Raw genomic sequence first — 15,829 nt, forward strand, 5'->3', positions numbered from 1 at the left:
GCTTTGAATAAAACGTACCATTGTGAATGAACTTAACATTTTATTTATTTCAAGTGAAAATATTCACTAGCTTTCCATGAAGGTTTATACATTCAATACTTTGATATTTAACTCAATATTAGCAAAGGAATAGTGCCAAGTTTTTTTTTCAATGTTATTGAGATAATATAAGAGAAAATATTGTAGGACGCCCCTTTATAGCTTCGTTTATTATATATAGATCTGAAGTCTAAGATGAATTTACTTATTAGTTGTAGAAAAATTATTTGATTGCATAAGAGACCCTTGATCAAAATTCTAATTTCATGTTTGATGAAAGGATTTTGACAATACAGACAAAAAAAATGTTGTTTGCCATTAAATGCAGCCCAATTCATGCACAATCTGATTCACATGTTGAGTTGGTCCTAATTGGCCTCTTCCATCACCATGTTTAGCACATAACTTCTTTCTATTCATAAGCTTTTCTTCCATTGCCATGTTTAACCTTTTTTCTTCTACCTTTTATTTCCACGCTTTTTTTGTTTCTATGAAAACTCCTTTATGAGCACTACTCGATAGGCCCCTTGTATAGAATGTGAAATATTTTATTTTGAATGAATAAGAAAAAAATATTGATATACTTAGAGACTTCCTTTGTGTCATCTTTTAAATGGTTAGTCTAAATGTTGAAGTCTATAGTCGATTTAACAATTTTTCCTTATTTGACATCTAGATTTTAGAATTTCTTAAATAAATATATTATGTATTTCTATGGCATGATTTTTTTAGTTGATTGATCATGTGGTCTTAATTCGTAATCTTTCTCTTACCTATCTTAATGCCTTCATTTTGCACAAAGTCCAATCACAATGTGGTATGTCCTAACTTTGTGCTCATCAATATGACTCTTTGGGAGCCTTAGATTGACTCAAATTCAAAGCACATTTCATGCTTTTTATGGTCTAATTTATTAGCTCTTTTGAGTTCAAGATCCTTGAATAGGTTGGGAGATCCAAGTTCTAATATGGCTCTTACAAACTTATCTCAATGGAGACTTCCTCCTCAAAGTTGAGCTCCACTAGTCAAACTATAGTAGAATCTACTTCTTGCCCTCAGTAATATCTTTCAACACAATCTCTTTTTATCCAAAAAATCTACAACTAAGTCTTGTTTAAAAGGTTCTTAACATGTGAGAAAGGTTTGCCACACATGGTTCTCTCCCACCTACAATATTTTCCACTCATCTTCTTTCCTTGTGAGTCATATCTTCATTAGTTTGTGAATGATTTGAAAGCATTTGACACAAACTATGTAAGTGGGTCAAATTAACAACTAACTAAAATTCAAGAAGATCTGAAGAATTAGGAAAGCATGCTCAATATATTATTTTAAAGAAATGAACATCCTATGGGCCACTCCAAAATAGACAACATCCAACCAAATTTTACTACTTGAAACAATTGAGTATAAGCATCCTACTTAGAGAGACTCTTTAAGGTATAGTCTATCTATTTTTATTAAAGTTTCTTTATACTTAAGAACCACTTTATTTACATTCTTGTCTTCAACCATTATTGTATGTATGCTTCATCTCTTCTTCAACCATTACAACCAGTTGTGAGTGACTCAATTTTATAATGATGTGGAATAGTTTAACATGCCTAGTATTCACAATCTAGTTTAACCACAACTTTGAAATAAGTGTGATATAATAGTCAATCCATGAATGGGAGAATGAAAAGTTGTCTTTCAGCTATCTGTCACTAAATCTTCAAGAAACCTAATGCTTCAATTTGTATTATTCCCCAACTTTTGTTGAATTCTAGTATAACAATAGTAAAAAGTTTGTAGGGTCAAATGTATCTGATGAGAATGACTTGAAATTTTCTATTTATTAGTAAAATAATGTCTCCTTCACAATCTAATATCCAACAAGAAGAATTATCATTTTTGGTAACACATGACACCTTGTGACATAGTCTACCAGTGTAGTTACATAAGGGTTGTTCCTACTATCACTTAAGCAAGAGCCTACTTTATAATGTGTGTCTATATTTGAGTCTACTTTACCTAGTTCACCAACACATAAGCCTTTAAGTGTATCCCAACTAGAAAGAGGAATCTCAATTCAACCTATACTAAAACCAAGGATCCCATCATCTTCATAGTTCATTTTTCTCTTATGACAAGACAAGCACCTCATACTACATGTTGTGATCACTAGAAATGACATAAATATAACAATACATAACAAATGAGGCCATTATTATACATGTACACAATGATTAACTCACACATGGTGCTCAGTTGACAATAGGAAGTGGATGCAACCTTATTGTATGTATCGTTCCATTACTTGGTTCACTAATACTTGCCCACAAAATACATCCCATCTAGAAATAGGAATGTCAATGCATCCCACACTACACTGTAGTTTTCATCCTTCTAGATTCATTTTTAGCTATGTTGACAAGACAAATATCACATACTAGTTGTCATATCCAAGGTGTGCCTTTCAAAATACAACATATAGATATTAATGATATGTCAACAACTTGCTAAATGTTTGATTTAGTGGATCCTAACTTCTACCACCTCCTTACAACTAGCAAAAATCTATCTAAACTAGAACAAGGTAGCTCATACAGACATCATAGGTACACAGTGGTTAAGTGATACATATATCCCATGTTCACATAGTGATATGCCACAAAAGTCATAGTAAACAATATACTAAGATGTAATAACCAAAAAAATCATGTTTTATATAACTAGTATGTTCTTTTTGGTGTTTGAGATAAGGTTCTTACACTACTAATGATAAAGGAAAGTATTATATTAAGAGTAATAATGAATAATAAAAATATACATTTATTTCACCTTTGAAATCACAATTTCTTTTTACTTTGAGAATTTCAACATGCATATAACATGAATTATATAAAATATAATTTATTTACACATATAGTGGTTAAGTCATGCATACATCCCATGTTCACATAGTGATATGCCACAAAAGTCATAGGGGAACAATATACTAAGATGTCATAGCAAAAAGAAATCATGTTTAATATCACTAATGTGTTCTTTTTAGTGTTTTAGATAAGGTTCTTACACTACTAATGATAAATGAAATAATTTTAACTAGAACTATAATGAATATTTATTTTCACCTCTGAAATCATAATTTCTTAAATTTACTTTGAGAATTTCAACATGCATATAATATGAACTATATAGAATATTATTTATTCACACATCATAGGCACACATAGTGATATGCCACAAAGGCAATAGAGAAACAATATGCTAAGATGTTGTAAATAAAAAAATCATGTTTTATATATATCCTAGTATATTCTTATTAGAGTTTGAGATAAGGCTCTTACACTACTAATGATAAACGAACTAATTATAATTAAGACTATAATTTCTTTTTGATTTGAGAATTCCAACATGAATATAATATTATTTATTTTAAATGAATATATTTACACAAACTTCTCTTACCTTCAAGAATATTTTTTCAAACATTCTCTACTGACAAGGTCAACCACGTGAAGGTGGAAGCTTGTTTGGCCTCCCCTAATTGACTCTAGACAACCACAAAACAACACAACACACAAATACACACAATACTACACACGACACAACATGACACAATATATTTTATTTTATTTATAATAAAAATTATTTACATAGTGTTAGTATGTTGAGTCAAAATGTGTTTTTAAATAATTATGGTGAAATTCTTATGCTCTCTAAATGATATTTTTATAGTGAATAAATTTTTCTTTGTGTATTATTTTATTAACAATTCTTTTGAAATATTCATAAAATATTGAGGGGCTTATGTTTTTTTTATATAAATTAGAGGCATTCTCCACGACCCAGCCCAACACATGTCTGTTTTACCTTGGTCTTACTTACATCTAAGTTCAGGTCAAGAAGGAGTTGAGGCGAATGAATAATTATCAATTGTACATTATTTTAGTAACGATTCATACTTTATTTTTATATATTCATAAAACATTTCGGAAGGGGGGTTATATTTTTTTTTTCACCTCTACAGTATCTCCATGACCCAGCCCAAGCCCCGTCTGCCTTACCTTGGTCTTACTTACTGCCAAGTTGGGATCAAGAAGGAGCTGAGGCAAAGGAAGGGGGCTTATGTTGTGAGGTGAAAGAAGGGGGCTAAAATTTATTTTCAGAATTGTGATTTTTAAATTTAGTGTTGAGATCAAAATTAATAAATTCTTCAATAAAATATAAACTAAAAAAAATCAAACAAAACAAAACACAAACCTTAAATAATGGCCTTGGCCTATTAAGAGACATTCCCCACGACCTAGCCTAACACATGTCTGTCTTATCTTTGTTTCACTTACTGTCAAGTTGGGCTCAGGAAGGAGTTAAGGTGAAGGAAGGGAGCTTATGTTGTGAGGGTTATTTATAATTATCGATTGTGTATTATTTTAGTAACAATTCTTTTTTTTTTTTTAAATATTCATAAAACATTTATGAAGGGGGCTTATGTTTTTTTTTCACCTCTAGAGTATCTTGTGACCCAGCCTAAGGCCTGACTATCTTACCTTGGTTTTACTTACTGCCAAGTTGAGGTTAAGGAGCTAAGGCGAAGGAAGGGGGCTTATGTTGTAAGGCAAAAAAAGGAAGCTAAAATTTATTTTCAGAATTATGATTTTTAAATTTAGTGTTGAGATCAAAATTAATAAATTTTTAAATAAAACATAAACTAAAAAAATGCAAAGAAAAACGAGCCACAAACTTTAAAGAAAATGGCTTTGGCCTATTAAGATGGGGGCTTATGTTTTTTTTAAAATTAAAGGCATTCCCCACGATTCAGCTCAACGCCTATCCACCTTACCTTGGTCTTACTTACTGCCAAGTTGGGGTCAGGAAGGATTTGAGGCAATTGAAAGGGGCTTATGTTGCGAGGGTTATTTATAATTATCGATTGTGCATTATTTTAGTAACAATTCTTTTTTTTTTAAATATTCATAAAACATTTTAAAATGAGGCTTATGTTTTTTTTTTACCTCTAAAGTATCCCCGTGACCTAGCCCAAGGCCTATCTTCCTTACCTTGGTCTTACTTACTGTCGAGTTGGGGTCAAGAAAGAGTTGAAGCGAAGGAAGGGGGCTTATATTGTGAGGCAAAAAAAGGGGGCTAAAATTTATTTTTAGAATTTTGATTTTTAAATTTAGTGTTGAGATCAAAATTAATAAACTCTTAAATAAAACATAACCAAAAAGAAAATGCAAAAAAAATTAGCCACAAATTTTAAAGAAAATGGTCTTGGCCTGTTAAGTAGGGGGCTTATGTTTTTTTTTTAAATTAGAGGCATTTCCCACGACCCAGCCCAACACCTGTTCGCTTTACCTTGGTCTTACTTACTGCCAAGTTGGGGTCGGGAAGGAGTTGAGGCGAAGAAAGGGGGCTTATGTTGCGAGAGTTATTTATAATTATCGATTGTATATTATTTTAGTAACAATTCATTTTATTTTTTAAATATTCATAAAACATTTAGGAAGGGGGCTTAAGTTTTTATTTTTTTACCTTTAGAATATCCCTGTGACCCATCTCAAGGCTCGTTTGCCTTACCTTGGTGTTACTTACTGCCAAGTTGGGGTCAAGAAAGAGCTGAGGCAAAGGAAGAGGGTTAAAATTTATTTTCAAAATTGTGATTTTTTAAATTTAGTGTTGAGATCAAAATTAATAAATTTTTTTAAAAAGCGTAAACTAAAAAAAAATGCAAAGAAAAAGAGACACAAAACTTTAAAAATGGTATTGGCTTATTAAGAAGGGGGGATTATGTTTTGTTTTAAATTAGAGGCATTCCCCACGACCCAGTCCAACGTCTGTCTATCTTACCTTGGTCTTACTTACTGCCAAGTTGGGGTCAAGAAAGGAGTTGAGGCGAAGGAAGAGGCTTATGTTGTGAGAGTTATTTATAATTATCGATTGTACATTATTTTAGTAACAATTTGTACTTTTTTAAAAATATTCATAAAACATTTAAGAAGGGGGGTTATATTTTTTTTTAACCGCTAGAGTATCCCTATGATCTAGATCAAGACTCGTTTGCCTTACCTTGGTCTTACTTGCTGTCAAGTTGGAGTCAAGAAGGAGTTGAGGCGAAGAAAGTGGCTAAAATTTATTTTCAGAATTGTGATTTTTAAATTTAGTGTTAAAATCAAAATTAAAAAATTCTTAAATAAAACATAAACTAAATAAAAATACAAAAAAAACGAGCCACAAATTTTAAAGAAAATGGTCTTGACCTATTAAGAATGGGGCTTATGTTTTTTTTTTAAATGAGAGACATTCCCCACAACCCAACCCAACACTTGTTTGTCTTACCTTGGTCTTACTTATTGTCAAGTTGGAGTCAGGAAGGAGTTGAAGCGAAGAAAGGGGGCTTATGTTGCGAGGGTTATTTATAATTATCGATTGTATATTATTTTAGTAACAATTCATTTTTTTTTAAATATTCATAAAACATTTAAAAATGAGTTTTTTTTTTTTTACCTCTAAAGTATCCCCATGACTCATCCCAAGGCTTGTCTACCTTACCTTGGTCTTACTTACTGCCAAGTTGGGGTCAAGAAAGAGCTGAGACGACAGAAGGAGGCTTATGTTGTGAGGCGAAAGAAGGGGGCTAAAATTTATTTTCAGAATTGTGATTTTTAAATTTAGTGTTGAGATCAAAATTAATAAATTCTTAAATAAAATATAAACTTTAAAAAAATGCAAAAAAAAGAGACACAAACCTTAAAAAATGGTTTTGGCATATTAAGAAGGGGGCTTATGTTTTTTTTAAATTAGAGGTATTCCCGACGACCCAGCCCAATGCTTATCTACCTTACCTTGGTCTTACTTACTGCCAAGTTGGGGTCAAAAAAGAGTTGAGCTGAAGGAAGGGGGTTTATGTTGCGAGGGTTATTTATAATTATCGATTGTGCATTATTTTAGTAACAATTCATACTTTTTTTTAAAATATTCATAAAACATTCAGGAAGGGGGCTTATGTTTTTGTTTTTTAACCTCTAAATTATCCCCATGACCCAGCCCAAGGCTCGTCTGCCTTACCTTGGTCTTACTTCCTGCCAAGTTGGAGTCAAGAAGGAGCTGAGGCAAAGGAAGGGGGTAAATTTTATTTTTAGAATTGTGATTTTTAAATTTAGTGTTGAGATCAAAACTAATACATTCTTTAAAAAAAACGTAAACTAAAAAAAAATGCAAAGAAAATGAAACACAAACCTTAAAAAATGGTCTTGGTCTATTAAGAAGTGGGGGATTATGTTTTTTTTATATTAGAGGCATTCCCCATGACCCAGCCAAACATTTGTTTATCTTACCTTGGTCTTACTTACTATCAAGTTGGGATCTAGAAGGAGTTGAGGCGAAGGAAGGGGCTTATGTTGTGAAGGTTATTTATAATTATCGATTGTGCATTATTTTAGTAACAATTCATACCTTTTTTAAAAATATTCACAAAAATTTTAGGAATGGGGGTTATGTTTTTTTTTAAACTACTAGAGTATCCATGTGACTCAACCCAAGGCCCGTCTGCCTTACCTTGGTCTTACTTACTGCCTAGTTGGGGTCAAGAAGGAGCTGAGGTGAAGGAAGGGGGCTTATGTTGTGAGCTGAAGGAAGGGGGCTAAAATTTAATTTCAGAATTGTGATTTTTAAATTTAATGTTAAGATCAAAATTAATAAATTTTTAAATTAAACATAAACTAAAAAAAATGCAAAAAAAATGAGACACAAACCTTAAAGAATGGCTTTGGCCTATTAAGAAGGGGGCTTATGTTTTTTTTTAAAAATTAGAAGCATTCCCACGACCCAGCCCAACGTCTATCTGCCTTACCTTGGTCTTACTTACTGCCAAGTTGGGGTCAGGAAGGAGTTGAGGCGAAGGAAGGGGGCTTATGTTGCGAGGGTTATTTATAATTATAGATTGTGCATTATTTTAGTAACAATTCATAATTTTTAAAAATAATCATAAAACATTTAGAAAGGGGACTTATGTTTTTTGTTTTTACCTCTAGAGTATCCCCGTGACTTAGCCCAAGACCTGTCTGCCTTACCTTGGTCTTACTTACTGCCAAGTTGGGGTCAAAAAGGAGTTGGGGCAAAGGAAGGGGGCTAATGTTGTGAGGCAAAGGGTGGGGGATAAAATTTAATTTCAGAATTATGACTTATAAATTTAGTGTTGAGATCAAAATTAAAAAATTCTTAAATAAAACATAAACTAAAAAAATGCAAAGAAAACGAGACACAAAACTTAAAGAATGGTCTTGGCCAATTGATCATTCTTTAGGCTATTAGAAAACATGACCTCAAAGAATAACCAACCTTCCTATCAAGGTAATCTATTTTTGGCCCCTAACAAATTTTATGCAAAGAATAAGCTATCCTAACCAGTCACTCCACCCATGCCCTTTAGAATAGTCCAATCATATTGGTGAACTACTAAACCATAATCTTCTAGCTCATAGAATCTATAATTTAGTTGCTAAAAGGAAAAGAAAATTGCAGGTTCAACAAATCAATGAAACACAAACTATGGATTAAATTTTCTACAAAGACTTGTAAACCAAAAATAAATCCCCATGGAGTTAGAAAGGAAAGGTCTATTAAAGAGTCTTTAATTTTGTAACAGATAAACAAATTTCAAAAAGGTCCTTGACAAAACTCTAACCTAAAGTAAAAGTCATTGGAAGCAGGAGAAGTGTATATCCTATTAGGGAATCTTTACTTTTGTAACAGTAACATATTTCAAAATGGGCCTTGACAAAAATCCAACCTAAAGTAAAAGTCATTGGAGGCAGGAGAAGTGTGTATCCTATTAGGGAATCTTTAGTTTTTCATCAGACAAACAAATCTCAAACAAGGTTGTAAACAAAATTTTCACTTAAAAGAAAAAGTCATTTTAACTAGGTTAAGTTTTGAACAAATAATCAATAGCAATTTTGTATTGTATTGATATTGAAAAGTAACAAATACTATCTTATTTTATCATAACAAATGTTCTACTATGGGTGCAATACATAAATTTTGAATTATAACATCAAAGCATTGCATTCTTTGACATTGGAGTTGTATTACTTAAAAGATTGTGGTAACATCCTCTTGCTTCAATTACAACAGAAACAAAGGTAACATGGTCTGGATATGGACCTTTTTTCTTACATTTATTATTAATCAGTCAGACTATACTCTATGGTTCGCGTAAAGGAAAATATGTTCAATTTCTTGAAGGAATGTTAATCATTTATTATGCACCTAAATTGAGAAAATTATTCATCCTAGTCTTTTTTTCATGTTGCATACCAAAGTGTTTTCCATATTTTTAGACATCTATACCGCATTCAGCCATATATCTAGTGTCTCATCACCTGTATTGCTTTGATTTCCTAAGAACAACACTACTATAAATGACTTAGCAACTAGAGATGGGCCTTGAAAAATTGTAGGGTTCATTCTCAAGTGTTTGACATTCAACATTTATATGCACTGATATTAAACAATAAAATATTTTGCAATTAAATATGAGCTATTGGACCATTGTGGCATCTGCATTTTTCCTATGTGGAATGACTTTCAATCTAGGGCCTACCTATGTACTGAATGGAAAGAAGATTTGTAAGATTTAAAAAGGTAAATAATTATTAATGATGTCATGTGTGAGATAGAGACAATCATGAGGGTCATAGCAAAGTAGAGAGGTATGGGATGTGAAAAGAAAAGATCAAAAATCCATAGGCAGTAACATTATTGGGGAAAAACAAGTGTGAAGATAGTCCATCCCATTGCTTTGGGAGACAATCGATGGGAAAATAAAAACTAGTTAATTTTAAAGAAGAGGAGCATGAATGAAAGGGCATAGGAACCTGAACAAAAGTCTCAAACAATAATAACATTAAAAGTAATTGTTACCTATTTTTTTCCTCCAAGTCAAAAATTATAGTCAAAATACCTTTATTCCTTATATATCAAGTCATAAATATTAAATTTCCTCCTCATTTTGATTAAAAACTTTGACTCTCCAAATTTATGTATTTTCATGTTGAATAAAGGCAAAAAAGCATCTTTTGAGATTTGGAGGGAAGTTGGAGTTGAAAGCCATCAGTTTTTGTCATGTCGCCTCCTTGATCATTATTATATCCCAAGTGAAATAATTATTATCGATTAATATAAAAATTATCAACAAATGATTACTTGAAAACATTTAATATTTATTTATTTATTAAATATTATTATTTAATAATATTTATTAATTAATATTCTTAAAATATTTAAATAAAAATAAATTAATATTATATTTAAAAATATTATAAATAAATATTACATATTAAGAAAATAGTGATTTAAATGTTTGATCAATAACAATGTGTAACTGTAATTGATCAATAATTAATTAATAAGTAAACATTCATTCCCATAACAATGTAATTAACAATGTAATTAGAAACAAATATAATAATAAATAAGTTTAGAAAAGAAATATTCAATAAAATAAAAACAATATATAATAGAATAGTACTCATTTTGATCAATAAATAAAGTTAATTATTATATCAAATATTAAGCAAACTGTTGGTGTCAAAGGTTGTCCCCTCAACAATAGATAGTGATATTCAACAAGAGTGGATTCACAAGGCAGTATATCATGAAAGGAAGAATACATATGTTTCAGAATGAATGTTATATATTAGCAAGCATGAGGTGGTAGAGGACAATAAACAACATTGGAATATTGACAAGTCAACAATGTAATCAAAACTAGTTAGATTTGACTTAGTCAAGGAGGCAAATGATGATTGATATCCAACCGATAAATAATTAAAAGGTGTGATGGATATTGGAAGAGATGTGATCCCTCTCAAGCAACCATTCCATCGAAGGGAAGAGATATATTAGGAACCAACTCTCATTTGTCAATGGGGGGGAATGCTATGAAAAACACGAATCAGAATATATGGATAATAAACATCAATTACCATGAAGAGGTATGATTTCTTCATGACAAGGTCGGGTATTAATCAAGTAACACACACAAACACACCAAGAGGGACTAAGGGAAATGAAGGTTAATATCATCACTAAGAACAATCTGACTAATAAACCAATATATTCCCTAAGATGACATATTATAAGATGAAAAGAATAATCAACTTGGTAAAATATAGATTAACATTACAGTTGGCAGCATCAAACCAATCGATATGCCTTATCAAACCCAAAGACCGGTCGTATGATTAATTATGAACATCGGATTATAATTAATAAGTAAATATACTCATCAATAACAAGTGATACATGCAGAAGCATTCCCACATTCATGGCCAAGGAAAGATAATAGATGCTAACATTAATTAACTAATCATTAGCGTCGATTAGCTTTTCATATGGGATGTGATCTCATGTTGGGAGGGCAACTGTTCACATTCACATCTTTTCGCTTCTTATTTAAGAGACATCAATATCATTCTAATGGGGGAAGATAGAAGAAATAATATATTTATTTTATTCAAATCTGAATGCATCAGTATGACAACAGAAATACCAAATACAGATGCATGAGGAGTTGACGTTGCCGATCAAGGAAGACTATATCGCAGAAGTTCATATCACTGATCAAAAGGACCCAATACTATATTGATGCTCCACATTGAAGGGTGAAACAAGTTGTGCAAAGAGATATTTCTGAGCATATGGAAATCAATATATAATATAGGAGTAGATAGTGAGGAATTTTATGAAAGATTTATGAGGAGATTATAAGAGTTAGAGAGCAGTTTGTAAGAAGATGATAATCAGTTTATGGGGGAGGTTTATGATCAACATAATTCAGGAAATTATCAAGAAAAGTTCCATCTTCTAAAATTATTCTTAGCATTATGATAGTAAAAATACCTTTAGAATTCATTAAATTATATTTATGAATGTATTACAAATCTCATTTTAAGTTAGAATTATTGATTTAGGACTAAATTAAGATAAATTCCAAAAGGGTACATTATAGTTTTGCATGCATTTAGGGCTTCATTTTATGTCTACTGTGAGTTCTTTCATGAGAATGAAGTCTTGTTGTGAGTAGGTTCTCATGCAAAGTTTCACATGTCTACTACAACATCAAAGATAAATATCTCAAGATACACAAAAGGGCAGTCATCTGATCTATGTAATGGGTCATGCGTAAAGAGAGCAATCATAAAATGAAGGAGCGGTCAAAGGGTTACTTCAAAGAGTTTAAACGTGAAGTTAGCCTCTTCAATGAAGGAGTTTGCATGAAAAAGTTAAGAAAAGTCACGTGCCAACTACAAAGGACCATATAATGCAAAGGCTCAACAAGCTCCGAGCAGGTTCTTCTTTTACATTCACACCCTCTTTGTGTTTCATGAAAGAGATTAATTTTTGCATATATAGAGAGGATTTTACCTCTTTGTTTCTATGTTTTTAAAATAAATCAGTCCAAAATCTATGATAAAGAATTAATGAAATTTATTGAAGAGAGAATGAATGAAATTTATTGAAGAGTAGTTCACATGTTTCAAAACATGGACTCACACCTTTGATAGTCTAAACCCTTGAAGGAAAGAATGTTTGATAACTTGTATTAGACTATCATAGGAATAGGGCAGGTTTTGTTGATAATTTTTTTAAGTCATGAGCAAATAACAATCCATCTTTTTATTTCCAAGCCTCCACATACAAGAACATCAAGATCAAGGTGAAGACAATCATATTAAGCTTCTACAAGACAAAGAGAGTCCAATCAAAGATATACACAGATAAATGACAATCAAAGGCAACCATTAAAGATGGAAGGACAACCCATGGCAGTAGCAGTAGCAGCATAAAGAACATAACATCCAAAAGAATCAAGTCAACAAATAAAGAGACAGTTGCAACTGTCAAAGTCTGAAAAAGCTCAAGCAAATGATAAAAGGATCAACTTCAAGGCATATATGGCTATCAAGTCAATCCAAGGATATTAAACAAGCATTAATACTCATTCACAATGGTTATATGACATAGAGAGTTTTGTTGTAGACCTCGCACAGTCACTATTAAAGAGAAAATGCAGTGATAAAGTCATAAAGATAGTATGATAAGGTCAAAAGAGAATGACAAGGGTTGTGTGAGCAACCTACATAGAGTGCCTATGATACAACTCAATAAAGAAGTTTATCACAGTGGTATACAATGAGAAGCCCTAGATCATAATGAAAGATGAAGAGCAGAATTATATTATTTTGTTTGAGTAGATTGGAGATTAAAATACCAAAGGTGATAGTGAATAAAGGTTGCAGCAACATCAAGAATCATAAGGCCAATGCTAACCTTAATCAACATACACAAAGCAGAGATGATTCGCAAAATAGAGATGGGTGTCAAATGGCATGTATGCATTTTTTTTTACAAGAAAAGACAACAAAACTACCAAGTTGCAATCCCTTTCAGTCTCTTTGAAATAAATAATAGATTCAAGAGAAAAATAGAGAAGGTCTTAACAGTAAATAGAGCAGTATATAAAAGTTGTGACAATGAATTTCTTCATGATTAAAGAGCAGGCCTGAAAGTGAATAATCAATAATAGTAAATAAAAGAATGAATTGGTCTTAGAAATATTAATGCGTAAGAGCCCAAGTATCAAGATTTCACCATCAAAAGAGGTAAAGAGTAGTTCATTCTCAAGGCATAAAGAGGCAACCTTAGTCATAAAAATCCCTAAAAAGACAATTCTAAGAAGCAGAAGGTACAATTCATGAGAGTGATGATTGACAATCAACATAAAGGATTGAGCATAGGGTAATCATTGTGATATCAAGATTGAAGTCATAGTTTAGTGTATATGGTGTATATTAAAGAGGATGCATTATAAAGATACTATTGTAGCATTTGTGGTAGAACACAGCCGATCCTACTAGATATCATGGAGGCATGATATAAAATGTTCACCAAGGATCATTACATACACAGTCATAAAGATACATCACTGTCAAAGAAACAGAGCATAGTATCAAAGCCTCAAAGTAACACCAAATCATTGAACAAAGCCAACTTCAGGGCCATGAAATCCTTCTACAAAGGAATTACCAAACTTGTGAAAGTGTTTTGAGCATTTCAATGGACAAAAACACAGATAGATGAGAAAAAGGTTTTAGTCACATATCATTGCAATCAATGCTTTGACAAGCCCTTTTAGCAACAAGCAAGATTACTTTCAATAATCATAGCAGTCCCTAATGGTATCCTATCCATAAAAAAAGGCTCAAGTAAAGAATGTATAGAACACAATACTCCAAAAGCTCAGTCACAAGCTTTAACGGGGTTATCAATTTTTAGCAAAAATATCTCTATCAAAGCAGAGTGTTGCTTGTACAAGACAAAAGAGTCGAATTCAAAAATGTGAGCAAACCTAACCTTAGATCTAAGGGATGAGGTAAAGAGGATAGTCATTTCAAAGACAAAGTAGTGATAGCAGGTCTAAATGATAATAGAGATAGCCATATCCATTCTAAAAGAACAAAGCAAACAATCATTGTCCTGGTTTCTTTTCTAGAGCTATTGAAGGTCACAAAGAATTCAGAGGTTAGGGATGTTTTCTTTACAAAACTTCAGAGTTCAATATTATGATGCAAATATAGAAGCAAGGACCTCATGACTATGATAGCTGATTTCATAGGGCACATGATAAAGACACCAATGAAGAGTAAATACAATGACTATTCTTTATGAAATGAGTCATTGTCTCTGAGAAATCATGAAAATAAATGGACAGAAGACAATGAAGGAATGGAGAAAGATGTAGTCCATTCAAGGAATACATAGCAAGGGGAGTACTGTCAAGGGGAGACAGTGACTTTGATAGAGAGAAAGACAAGAGAGAAAAGTCAAAACTACTGAAAAGATTTAAGACAAGGCTTCTAGGGTATAGAGTAGCAATATTGTTATAATAGTCCCAATAAAAGCCATTTCTCAGAGAAATCTTTTAGGGATAGTCATATCATCCTAGTTTATCTTGTTTGCCAACAATTAAAAGAAGGTCTAAAAGACAATCCATTGTCTTATAATGAGTATAAAGACAATGATTTAAGAGTGTTGAGGGAAAAGAAGACTTAGAAAGAAAACTCTTGGTTAAGTCAACAAGATCCTAGATCATTCATTAAATCAAGGATAATGCAACCACTTGATAGCATCAGACAATCAGTTCATGATCAGTTTTGGAGGCAAAGGTGGAGCTTTTAGTTTTAGGCCTGAAAAATGGGGATTTTGGAAGATAATGCAATAGTTTGTCATCAGTTTAGGAGCCCACGTGGATAATGCATGGGGTCAAGGAGAGGTTTGGTCCCAAAAACTCTTAGTTTGTAACTATTATAGGCCTTTCTCTATCTCATTCTTCACCAAATTTGATCCAGGATGAATCAATCATGCAAGATAAAGATAGAAGCAAGAAAGGACAATCAGTTAGAGCTCAGTCCTGACAGGCACAAATAGTTCTTCATCAGCTTATCTTCAGTTACTCTCAAGGCTTCTTTTATATTCTTTCCTAGTTCTTTTCTTTCTCTCAGCTGGTATTGTATCTTTTCCAGGCTCTTTTAGGATGAAGAACATTGTAACGCAAATTTTAGAAGCATTTTCATATTTGTATCAACAATTCCTTCCAATTTCAATAAAAGAACAACAGTTTTCCTTCTTAATACTTCATGACATATAGAGTTTTGTTGTAGACAAATATTAAGGGCTAATTTCAAAGTTTTCTTTGTTGCAATTTCAAATATATTGAAAACTATTTTGAATGAGTGTTTAG

This window comes from Cryptomeria japonica, chromosome 1 (assembly GCF_030272615.1).
Source record: "Cryptomeria japonica chromosome 1, Sugi_1.0, whole genome shotgun sequence".
NCBI classification, from domain to species: domain Eukaryota; kingdom Viridiplantae; phylum Streptophyta; class Pinopsida; order Cupressales; family Cupressaceae; genus Cryptomeria; species Cryptomeria japonica.